The 12732-nt window shown below is 50.1% G+C and overlaps 1 protein-coding gene across 2 annotated transcripts in view; it reads left to right on the forward strand.

Moving 5' to 3' along the window:
* Positions 1 to 12732, forward strand: part of GDPD5 (glycerophosphodiester phosphodiesterase domain containing 5) — an 87723-nt gene that overhangs the window by 22851 nt on the left and 52140 nt on the right. For both annotated transcript variants that reach the window (XM_087821653.1, XM_087821654.1), the window contains one exon: positions 11232 to 11314. The gene's annotated coding sequence lies outside the window, so the exon portion shown is untranslated. The remainder of the gene's footprint in view (positions 1 to 11231; positions 11315 to 12732) is intronic.

A 12732-nucleotide genomic window follows, 5' to 3' on the forward strand; every position in this document is an offset into this window, starting at 1 on the left:
TGGGCCTTTGTTTCTCTCTATGGCTCGTTTGGGCTTCCCCAGAGTATGGCAGCCTCAGAGCAGTCAGATTGTATACATAGTGGCTCAGGGCTCCAGCAGGAATGTTCTGGTGAAGGAGGCAGAAGCTGCATCACATTTGATGACCTGGCCTTGGAAGTCTTGTAGTGTCACTTCAGCCATTGGTATCCAACTCCAGATTCAAGTGGGGGTAATGTAGACCCTGTATCTCCATGAGAAGAGTGTCAGAGTTACATTGTAAGTCACTGCAGATGTGTTTAGAAATACAATCAACCACAGTTGTGAGAATGAGATGAGTCAAAACATAGGAACTGTCTAGAACAGCGCCTAGGCATTGTATATAAGTGGTAGTTGTATATATGGTCAAAAGTAAGGGTGATTTTGAGCATAATGTAATTTACTTGTGATGTGCTGACTTTAGGACCTGACTCCCACTACAGAAGCCGATTCACTGAGTCACAGCATTTTCCATTTGGGTACTGAAGGATCTATAGGAGCTCACCAAGCAGAGACAGGTGGAAAGGCATTCCTTGCAGAGTAAACTAGCTGTGTAAGTGTGTAGAGTTGTTAAGTAGAGTTCCTGGGGCAGGAACTTAGCTCCAGGTGGCTGGAGCTCCCCTGAGGTGAGCAGGGGGAGGCCAGGTAGGTGAATTGAGGCCAGGATAAGAAAAACTTTTTGTATATGGGTTTTGATCCTATAGGTCCCAAGGAGTCCTTAGCTGTTTCTCAGGCAGCCATGTGAAGGGCTGGAGTGCTCTAATGGGGAGCCCCTTCCGAAGCAGAACCAGCAGGACTTGGGGAGGTACTAGACTTAGTGGGTAATAGGGAGAGGTCAGGAGTGATGGGGCTCCAGCCCAGGTGTTTGCCTGGGTCATTTGCATCAGCTTTTCACGTGATATGCTTACCCACACTGGCTTGCTTTCCCTCCATTTCTAGTATGTTAGATACTTTGCTGTTTTTTTCTGCTCAGATTAGCTCACCTGAAGGGGAAGGAAGAAGGGTTAGAGGGTGGCTGCCCTGGGAGGCTGGATCTAGAGGAGCTGGCAGCCAACTCTGGGTTAACGGGCAGGGCCTTCTCTGCCCTCAGGCATGTTTGTGGAGAATAGCTCCTGCACCTCTAATGGTCTCCCCTTCAAACACCCTTCCCTACTCTGCAGTCCTGCAGGGTCCAAATGGAACAGATCCTGGGGGTTGTGATATCCAGCTCCCCTCACGTCACAGATGGGGAAACTGAGGCTCAGTGACTTGCTCCAAATCCCACAGTGAAGGAGCCAGCCTCAGGCCCTCGTGTGGCTGCAGCCAAGTGCAGTGGCATTCGGGGCTGCCTCCAGTTCAGGTGGGGACGGGTGCTCTCGAAGGGCAGGGCACCTCCCTGTTAGACCCTCCACCCACCACTTCACCTGACGCCTCCTCCTAGCTACCCTCAAAAGCCAGTACTCCCTCCAGAGGGAGGTCTCGGCTGGGACCATGATTTCAAGGAAAGTTAAGAAGGGCTTAGCAGCCCTGTGACCCTGGGGAAGTCACCTCATCTCTCTGAGCCATAGTTTTCTCATCTGTAAAAGGAGTATGAGAACACAGAGCCCAGCAGGGGTGTCTGGAAGTTTAGGTGAACTTACCGGTGCTGAGGTCTCTCTCTCTTATGCCTGGGAAAGGGACCCACCGAGGTCACCCAGAAGGAACATTTGAGCAGTGAAGGAGGCAGTGGCCCACGTCCATGTCACTTTCAGGATGCTGTCTGTTCCTGTGCACCTGTCTACACACCTGTGTGTGCCTCCCTGCGTACATGCGCTTGTGCCTTGTGCCCGTGTGTATTTACCTGGGTCTATCTGTGCACATGTGTTCTGTGTATTTGTATATGTCTGCCTATATGCATGTGTGTGCACTTGCACACGTGTGTGGGAGGTGTGGTTCCCTCCAAGTCCCCATTGATCTCCTTGTCAATGACAGGCTAGAATGTCTCTAATAGGCGACAAAGTTCTCCTGTGTTTTAAGCCTGTGGGGGCCTATGGACTGAGGGGAGACCCAGACCTCACTAGTGGAGCAAACTGAGCAGAAATATAACTTCTCAGATGTGGGAACCCTCTCGTGGAGGCTGTCTGCACCAAGCTCAGGCTGGGTGCTGGGGCCCTAAGCCAGATCCGACGCTGCCCCTGCCCTCTGGAGGCAGCCTGGGCACTGCGATGTGCAGCTGGACACTGCATGGGTGATGACCTGAGGGCTGCATGGGGCACACAGACACAGGGAAAGGCATGCCCGAGGCTGACAGAGTTAAGGACTGCTTCCTACGGGCGACTTGATTATGTTTGGTGGGAGATGAGGGGAAGGGCCTGGAGAACAGATTGGGGCTTGGTGCCAGCTGGAATTTGGGGGTTTGAAGAGGAGGAGGTGGGAGAGTGCTTGAGATGGGGAAGGGGAAGGAGCAGGGTTAGGGAAATGTGGTGGAATCTCACTTGGCTACTGCAGGTGTGAGATTCCTGTGGAATGTCCAGGGTGGGATGACCTGAGGTTCATTGGGTACACAAGCCTTGAACTTGGTTTGGGTAGAGACAGGGGTGGTGGATGATATTGCCCAAGGAGAGTGTGAAGGACAAGGGAGGGAACAGGGCTTAGGATAAAGAGCAGCACATGGGCCCTGGGTGGAGAGAAGAGCCAGTTTTTTTCGGGGGGGGGGTGGCGGGTAGGGAACCAGAGCAGCTGGTGTCCTGGAAGCCAGGGAAGGAAGGTGAGGTCCACAGTATCAGGGAGGACTAAGAGCTGTCCATTGAGCTTACTCACACGGAGGCCGTGGTTGAACTTGGTGGGGACAGAGGGCAGTTGGTTCTGCAGCGAGTGGGAGGGAGGAAGTGGAAACATGAGTGCAGACAAGTCTTTGAGATGTTGGGATGAGAAGGAAGGAAGAAAAGAAGGAGTGCTAGCTGGAAAGGGGTGCAGGGCGACAAACTGGGTGAGACTCGGGCCTGTTTAATGCTGTCTGGAGAAGGGAGAGGAGATGCAGGAGGCAGGGGGAGGAGGCAGAGGCCTCATCGATAAACGCCTGCCATAGTCCTCTGCATTGAGGAGGGCTCCTGGAGGAGGCGGCTCTTCCTGGAGGGATGGCTGTGGAAAGCTGGGGCAGAGGAGGTGGCATGGTCGCCTCAGTCCTGCCCTGAGTTCTAACAGGCTCCAGGACCTCTGTCCACTCTGGGTGTGGGAAGGATCCAGGGCCCTCACCTGTGGAGACTTTTGACCCCCCAGGAGGCAGGTACCGCACAAAGAGCATCTTCATAACCCAGGTTCCAGGTCAGTGGCAGAAGCTCAGGGCTGGGCGGGGTTGGCTTGTGGTGGTTTTGTGTCTTCAGTGCTCACTGAAGTGGCTTTGTAAACACTTCAAACAAGAAAGGCCTGGGAAGGCCAGGACATGGATTTGTCTGCTTCCAAAGAGGCCATGCCCAATCCCACCCTGGGCTCAGCTCCCAATTATTGGGAAGTTCTTCCTCTGGGTCTAGCCTAAATTTTTCCTGCTGTTTTCCCTCCTGGTGAACTTGTTCAACCCAGCTCTGTGGAGCCAAGCCCATCAGCCGGCCACTTTGAGTGGAGGCCAGTGTTTTTACAACTTGTTTTCATGAAGTTGGTTTGAAGTCTCCTTGCATTCCCAGAATGTCAGACGCACCCTGATTCACAAGGATTGACCAAAGCAGGATCCGATCCAACAGAGGAATCTGAGGACTTAGTCATCTCCCTTGGATCATCCGCCAATTCTGCTTTTCTTTCAATAAAAGAAAGAATGAAAGTTAGCTCAGATGGCCAGGAGGGAACAGTGCGCGAGGATGTAAACAGGCTCAGATGCTGCTGGTGGTGGGCAGGGCCCAGAGCTCAGGCTTGCACTGGGCTGACCTCAGTTCACGTCTTGCCACAGGGGATCTTTGACAACTCTGTCTCTAAGCCTCACTTTTCTCATCTCTGAAATGGGAAAATTAATGGCACCTACCTCATAGGTTGGGGGATGTAGAAACAGATGCTGAGACCAGGATTTATGTCGCAATGATTCACGTCAGAAGTTTTCCAGGAAAGAAAGAAAAAAAACTGCTAAGAGAATAGGAAAAAGAACCAGAAAGAGGAGAAGCAAAAGTGTGATTTCAAGCCAAGACTCTTAGTCCCCAGAGCTCTCTGGACACGGAGCTAGAGCTGGCTGCCAGGTGCAAGGGCAAGGGTGCTGGGCAACTTAGACCTCCACCCACCAGGTCGCTGGTCAAGAGGCATCTGGGGGGTCACTGGGCTGTAGGCAAGGGGATTCCAGGAGCCTGAGGGCAGTCCACTCATGCACCTCCGCAGGTGTTGGCTGTTGGACAAAACCACGCAAGCCAGTGTGCCCCAGAATGATAAAGAGGTCCCAAGAGATGGGGTGCAGCATGACAGGCCTCTCCTGAGGATCAGTGTGTGGATTATGCGTGATAAAGTGTATATGGTGCTGATTAGGCAGAACCTGCCACAGAGGAGGCATCAATAAGCAACAGCCTTTCTTGCCTTTTAGAAAGGGGGGTGCAGAATGGGTGTCCCAGGATTGTGTGGTCAGCGAGAGGCAGGACCTCTGAGAGCTGCTCTGTGCCCCCACTCCTCCCCCAGCCCCAGCTACTCACTGTCTCTCAGCTTCTAAAAGCAGATGGCACAGAGCTCCCCAGCCTGCCAACTGGGCCCTGGCCCCCAGGTTCTTCCCACAACTTGGCTGTGGGCAATCTCTCCACCCCTGCCAGGTCTGGGTTGGTGCCCTGCCATGCCCTCTCCAGAGAAGTCTGCCTCTGCGTTCACAGCCCAGTGTGGGCTGGTGAGGACAGGGGATGGCACAGGGCCCAAGGGCAGAGATTTGGTCAGGGTCATGGAGGCACTGAGCCCTGTGGAGGAAATTGAGGCCCCTGGGCCCATCCCACCTCAACTGAATTTGGCTTTTCTTTCCAGCCCAGCCCGCCCCTGTGTCTACTAGGCTTTTTCCATGGAAGGTGCTCACGGATCACTTACGGAACTTGTGTTGGTCAGTGTGTCCCAGGAATGAACAAATAGAAGTTGTGCTTCCAGGACTCTGATGGCTTTAAGTGGTGATGTCAGCCTGGGTTGGTCCTAATGGAATCTGACCCGACCCCTCTTCTGACTCTCCCCACCCATAATCTGGCCTCCCACTCAGGCCTCTGGGAGTTTAGCTCTGCAGAGCATGACAGGCCTGGGTTCTAGTCCAGACTCCATCACCTGCTGTTTTACTTTAGCCAAGTCACCTTTCCTCTCTGAGTCTCAGTGCCCCATGTTCCTAACTAAAGTTTTGTGGGTGCTCACTTAAATCGAATGATTTCACCATGGCGCTAATCCCTGTTTGACCGATACCCAGGGAGGTGAAGCAGTTTGCTGTGATCACACAGCAGAAGTGTGGAGGTGAGCCCTGGCTGGTGTGGCTCCGTTGGTTGCACATTGTCTCATGTACCAAAAGGTTGCCAGTTTGATTCTTGGTCAGGGCGCGTGCCCGGGTTGCGGGCTAGATCCCCTGGTGCGGGGCATGCAGGAGGCATTAGATCAATGTTCTGCTCTCATGTTGATGTGTCTCTCTCTGTGTCCCTCTCCCTTCCTCTCTCTCTCTAAAAATCAATAAAAAAATATATTTTTAAAAGTGTGGAGGTAAAAGGGCCAAGACCTGCTCCTTGTCTCATGGCTGGTTAAATGAGCACCTTACCCTTTGTCTATTGGCTCTGCTCTGGCCCCCTGCCCGCCTCTGATTCAGAACCTAAGCTCACCTCCCGGTGGCCAGGATGAACAGAACCAGGCACCGGAGTGGTCAGTCGCTGCTATTTAGTCATTAGCCCATCTGGTAGCTGTTTACAAAGCACCACTGTATAAGGGGTGCTCAGATGGGCAGGGCCCTGCTTTTTCCAGGCTTCGTGTCTAGTCCACAGTAAGGCTGTGCCCTATCCTGAAGCTTGGGGAACCTACAGACCCCAGGGGTGAGGGTGGACATACAGAGGTGGGCCCAAGCAGGCAGGGAGTGGCTGGCCAAGGTGGTGGGTGCAGGGAAAACAAGTTTGCTCACTCCCAGGTATTTGTTGCTGCCTGTGGTGGGTCCCGGCTGCATTAGGCTGGAAGATGGCTTTGATCCACCAGCAAGGCCCTCCCACACCCCTCCCCTGGCTCCCGCCTCCTTTGTTCACACACACTCAGGCTAGTATCTGTACCATTAGACCTTACGCTTCTTCAGTAGAAGCTCTCGCTATCCACTGGGGCCTCCCAGCCTTATACGCTGAAAGTGACAAAATATCCAGGAGGATTGAATGTAATGATTATTGCACATCTGTGTGTTTTGATGGTGGGCTGGTGATGTTTGGATGAGTAATTAGACTTACAGTTCATACATTATTTCATAAAATATATTTTATTGTCTTCATTTTAGCAAGGTCACTACAATTATAGTTATAATCAAGATTTTCACATCATTTGAAAATTTTGTATTGATGATAATAATCTAAAGGATCAAAAATAAAATGCAGTGGTATTTAAAGAGTATAACATTTGAATAAATTTCCATAAAAATGAAAGTTAAAGTAAATGTAAAGAGAAAATTCACATTTTTAAAAATTATTTTTCTTGAAAATATTATGGAATTTAAAATTATACATCATATTTAACAAATAACAGATTTAAAATAAAATTATTTAAATAAAGATTAAATGTTTACATTTTTGAAGATTTTATAAATATGGAACTATTGATAGTTCTAGTGTTTAATGTTCATCTAGTTGCCAACATAAAGACTTAGTATCATACCCCATGTTACATTGATTTGAGTAATATGAGTTGTTAAATACAGTAGTCCCCCTTCTCCCCAGGGGATACATTCCAAGACCCCCAGTGGATGCCTGAAGCCATGGATAACACCAAACCCTATAAAATTGACCCTGGACAACTTGAGGATCAGGGGCACTGACCCCTGTGCAATCAAAAATCCATGTGTAACTTAAGTCAGCCCTCTGTATACGCAGATTCCCAACTGTGATTGAAAATACAGTTGAGCCTGGCCGGGCGTGGCTCAGCAGTTGAATGTCGACCTAGGATCCAGGCGATCAGGGTTTGATTCCCGGTCAGGGCACATGCCTGGGTTGCGGGCTCGATCCCCAGTCGGAGGTGTGCAGGAGGCAGCCGATCGATTACTCTCTCATCATTGATGTTTCTGTCTCTCCCTCTTCCTCTCCTTCCCTCTCTCTGAAATCAATAAAGATATATTTATAAAAAAAAATAATAAAAAAATTAAAAAAAGAAAATACAGTTGACTCTTGAACGATGTAGATTTGAACTGTGTGGGTCCACTTATACTCATGGGATTCTTTTTAAAACCCACGTTGTTCAAGGGTCAACCATATATGTTTTTTCTTATACATACATACCTATGATAAAGTTTAATTCATAAATTAGACACAGTAAGAGATTAATAATAATAAAATAGAACAATAACACTATATTGCAATAAGTTACGTGAATGTGGTCTCTCTCTTGGCAAACTAGCACAAAGCAGCATTATTATTATTATTTTTCTTATTGAGAACTTTGAACTTAAAGGAAGCACTTTATGGCTTCTCTTTGGCAGATCTGAATTTCTGGCATCACTACTCTTGTACTTTGAGGTCATTATTAAGTAAAATAAGGGTGACCTGAACGCAAGCACTGGGATAATAATCAGTCGATAACTAGATGGCTGCCCTGGCCAGCATGGCTCAGCGGCTAGAGCGTTGGCCCACACACCAAAGGGTCTCGGGTTTGATTCCTGGTCAAGGGCATGTACCTAGGTTGCGGGTTCACTCCCCATTCCTGGTTAGGGCATGTGTGGGAGGCAACCAATCAATGTGTCTCTCTCACATCAGTGTTTCTCTCTCTCTCTTCCCTTCCCTCCCTTCCTTCTACTCTCTGAAAAAGCAATGGAAAAAAATATCCTTAGGTGAGGATTAACCAAAAAAAAAAAAAAAAAAAAAAGGTAATTAGATGGCTACTAAGTGACCAAGGGTAGGGAGTGTATACAGTATGGACAAAACACGGACAAAGGAATGATTGCTATCCAGGGCCAGATGGACTGGGACGGTGTGGCATTTCATCATATTACCCAGAATGGAGTGCCATTTAAGACTTATGCATTGTTTATTTCTGAAATTTTCTGTTTAATCATTTTGGACCATGGTTGACCATAGATCACTGAAACTGCGGAGAGTGAAACCGCAGATGAGGAGGGACCACTGTACCGTAAGATGTTCCTCAGCCGCCATGTGCACTTACTGTGAGTCACTGCACTCATTCATGAGCACTCTTAGAACCACAGGCTGGAGGAGGGAGGAAAGCCCCCTCCCCCCAATAAATAAAAGGATGCTCAGCATTGCTGGGAAACGGAGAAGGTAAGTCCTCGCTTAATGCTGTTTCTAGGCTCTTGGAAACTGCCACTTTAAGCAAAACAACATATATCAAAGCCAGTTTCACCATAGGCTGTAAACAAGAGTTAAGTTCCTACGGCATGTCTCTCATCACAAAAACATCACCAAACTCGTAAATAGGGACCCAAAATATTTCTAATATTAAACATTGAAATAAATGTGAGCTATGCATACATGTAAGAAAGATGAATGAAAACAAATTAAATAATGAATTTCCAACCCACCTATTCCAGTTTAGGGTCAAGGATGGCCGGAGCCTCCCCCGGCGGCTGGAGTTGAAATCTAGGTATCCGCGTTCACTCATTCAGTTCATTCATATATGCATTGGTTCATTTATTTAAAACTCATATTCACTTCCTCCAACTCTTCATTTCATTATAGAATGCCAGGCCATAATAGTCGTGTAGTACAGACAGCCCCGTGGTCCTGCAGATGAGGGCATCGAGGCTCAGAGAAGGGCGCTGACATACCTGAGATCAGACAGCAGAGACCCCCCTGCTAAGGGTTCACGGCGCGGGATGGGTGCTTTGTTTGAGTTTCGGGTAAAATCTGACTATGTCCCAGCCAGCTTCCCTTCCGCAGACTCTGCTGCCCACACCACCCACCGCAGGGCTCGGGGGGATCCTCGAGGGGGTTTCTGTTTGAGGAGCCACTTCCTGTTTGGGGCTGAGCACTTCCTCCAAGTGACTCACAGGCTCCCACTGGCCTCTGCTGGGAAGCCAAGGCGGGGTGGAGGCGGGCCCAGGCTGTGCCGCCCTCTGCCTGCGACCCCAGCTGGGTGACCCTGAGACTGAGCAGTGCCATAGACTGGAGGTAGGACGTGGAGATGGAAGGAGATGCTCAGGTGTTCTCTGCACCCGGCTTGGTGGGCAGGGCTCTAAGAGAGCCGAGAACTTGGGCTGCCATGGGTGTGGGGGCAGCCTCCACATCCAGCCGTTTCCACATCTGGTTTCCAGTGTAGCTGCTGCCCAGGTGGGGGCTGACGGCAGAGCTGGGACCCCTTAGGATGAATTTGTGACTTTCTCTTTCTTGCAGGAGTCATGGTCTTGGATTTCTGACACCAACTTTTGGATTTCTAGGCCAGGAGTCATGGTCTTGGATTTCTGACACCAACTTTTGGTGACCAGCTCTATGCCCAGCTCCAGGCCTCAATATCCATGTCTGTCTAATGTGGGGAAGGGTTTGCTGGCTGTGACATTTTGTCAAAGCTTGGTATTGCAGGCTTTACATTAAGAGAGTTGGGTTTGAATTCTGGCTCTGCCACCTTGCTGGGTATGTCCACTTCTCAGAGGCTCCATTTAAAAATTTGAAATAATAATCACTTTAGTCATTTTACATAATTTAATCCTCCAGAATCAACCCTATGGGTAGGTATTATTGTTTTATGCATAAGGAGATTGAGGTACAGAGAGGATCAGTACCTTGCCTAAGACCACACAGTAAGAGCCAAGATTCTAACTTGTGCAGTTTGACCCAGCACCCATGCTGTTAACAACTATGGTCTTGCTACTCAAATTGTGGTCCCTGCACCTGTAGCATCAGCGTCACTCAGGAGCTTATCAGAAATGTCAGACTGTCAGACCCAGCCTAGACCTCCTGAGTCAGACTGCATTAGAACAAGATCTCCAGGTGACTTATTTGCACATTAAAGTATAAGAGAGAAGCCCTGCTCTATTTGTATTCCCTCTGTCACTTAGGTCTTAGGATTACTGTGGGAGATGAAGGAGATAAGTGTGTTTTGTAAACTGTAAAGTGCAGTACATTCACAGCTCTGTGAGAGAGCTGGGGGCTGGAGGTGCCCCAGGAATCTGTCTCTTGGTAGCTAGATGTCATTTCCAATCTCTCTCTGAACCCAGCTCTGCCCCCTTCCCACCCAAGGCTGAGTCAGCTGTGTGTTTCTTGCTGGTGTGTGGCTCCAGGGCCCAGTCACGTTGGAGAGAGTTCTCATGTTGGCATGGACTTATGCTGGGCACCAGGCCTGAGCCGTCACTGCCCTGGGGTCTGCAGGGCATCAGGAAACCTGGGTTCCAGCCCTGGCTCTGCCTCTGACACTCTGGGTGACCTAAGCAGACCCCTGGCCCTGCCAGCCCGTGAAGTGTTGGCAGTGTTGTCTGGAACCTGCAGTCTGACCCTGAACCCCTCCCCTTTCCTCCTCTCTCCCCGTGGCCTGTTGGCACCATCTCTCCTCCCAGGTTCTGGGCAGGAGGGCTGCCCGGTGGGCTATAAGAGCTGGTGATGTGGGAGGTGATGCATGAGTCAGAAGTAAGCCACATAATTTCAGTGCTCCAGATCCCGCCTCCAGCCCTCCAGCCCTTCCTCTGTGGCTGCTTTAGAACAGCTGGCTTGGCTGCTACCTCTGGAGAAGCAGGTCCCTGGGCAGCACGAAAGGGCCTCTGCCCTCCAGGAGCTGGGTACAACCCCAGGTTCTGTCCCAGGGTGGCTGGGCCTTGGGTCATGTTTCTGTGGGTCCTGGGGTAGGGGAGGAAGAATGGTTCAGGGAGCAGGTTATACTGGGCTTGGGGTCAGGGCTGGTTTGTGGACAGCATGTGTGGAGGGGAGATTGCATGTGAGGGGTTTCATGACCCACAACTGGATCACGTGTGTCGTGGCTCACCTGCCAGCTTGGTGACTTCTCCAGGGCAGGGACTAGGTGTGGCCCATCCCTGGGCTTCACATCCAACACAAGGTGGGCACAGGGTGGGGGCTTACTAAGGGTCAGGTGGGAGGGGAGAAGGCAGCGGGGAACTGATGAGTGATCTGACTGGGTTTGTCCCCTTGTCCCCACAGCTCTCCCAGTGAAGTGACATCACTACCTCCCTGACAGGACACCCCTGGGAGCCCAGCTCACAGCCACTGGTACCATCTTCCAGGTAAAGAAAAAAGAAAGGAAGGAGGCAGGGAGAAAGGAGTTAGAGACAAGCTATGTAGAGTAGCCCACTGGGTTCTAAAACAGTGTTTGCCTCTCACATGGGGGCAGGACTCTACAGTTTACCAAAAAAGGCAGGGTAAACAGGTATTATTGTCCCATTTTACAATCAAGCAAGCAAAAAAAAAAAGGGTGCTCTTGCTTCCTCCAGTGTACCTGTGCTTATCGAAGTACCTTACATATATAAGCTCATTTAACCCTCACAACAGCCCATGAGGTCGGCACTGTCATTACCGCCACTTGATAAGTAAGGAGCCGGGGGTGTAGTGGCGCTAAGGAATTTGCTCGCTTAGTAAGTGGTAGAGCTGGGTTTCAAACCCAGGCCTCTGGCTCTCGGTGCACATTCTCAACGCCTGTGATTTACTGCTTTCTCTAGAGCCAAGTACTCAACTGAGTTACCCTGCCCTCCATTTTGGGTAGGTTTCATGGGCTCCCATTTCCAGGGGAGATTTGTGTTTTAAGAGAGAATCCGAGAGAATGATGCTTCAGCCGAAGGAATGAATAGCAAATAATGGAACTGGAGGCCTTGAATCATGGAATTGACAGGAACCTTGGAGGTGTACTGGCGACCACCTCCTGGGATTTTCTTCCTCAGAATTTGAGCAAGGCTGGTTTTCTTTGGTTACTGAAGGGAAACCTGGAAATTTGAAAGAGGGGTAGAAAAGTTTAGGCCCCAGGTTCTCAGATTGCCGGGAAGTAGAGGGGCTGCTACTCTTCACAGAAGAGAGGTGTAAGTGACTGTGAGGGAAATCGGTGTTCTGTGCTAACCCTGAGGTCACCTTACACTAGACCAGGAATGGAAGTGTGCAAGCAGATGTCAGAGGTTTGAGGAAAAATTGTGGGAGAAAATAATTAATTGAGACTTTTTTAAAGTAACTTGATTTTTCTGTAAATAGGGAGAGGCAGAGGCAGAATTGGGATCAGGCTCAGAGAGCTGTGCAAGTGTGTGCTTTAAGAGGCTCTGATCGGTTCCTTCTTTCCTTCCTTTGCATATTTAACCAGCTTTTCTGGCTGACAAATAAATGAGCACCTTCTTGGTGCTGGCACAATGCAGGGACACAGGTCCCCTGCACAGTGATACCTTTAGCAGGGTCGGGGCCCTGGGTATCTCCTGTCCCCATCTCCTGGTGCGGGGCCACAGACACTGTGGCTGTTCAGAAAAGCTTGGCGGAGTGGATCAGAAGTCTGCGTCTGGGGAGCTTTTAGCCTGGTGGGCAAGGCAGCCACGGAAGTGGATAATTACTGTGCACAGAGGCCTATGATCATGTCTCAAGAGCTCTGCCAGACGGTGTGAGCACAAAGGGAGGAGGCAGTGGGCTTCGGGGTGGGGCGGGGTGTCAGACTGAGCGTTGCACGGGGTCC

This window comes from Miniopterus natalensis, chromosome 11, assembly GCF_054644295.1.
Source record: "Miniopterus natalensis isolate mMinNat1 chromosome 11, mMinNat1.hap1, whole genome shotgun sequence".
Classification (NCBI taxonomy): domain Eukaryota; kingdom Metazoa; phylum Chordata; class Mammalia; order Chiroptera; family Miniopteridae; genus Miniopterus; species Miniopterus natalensis.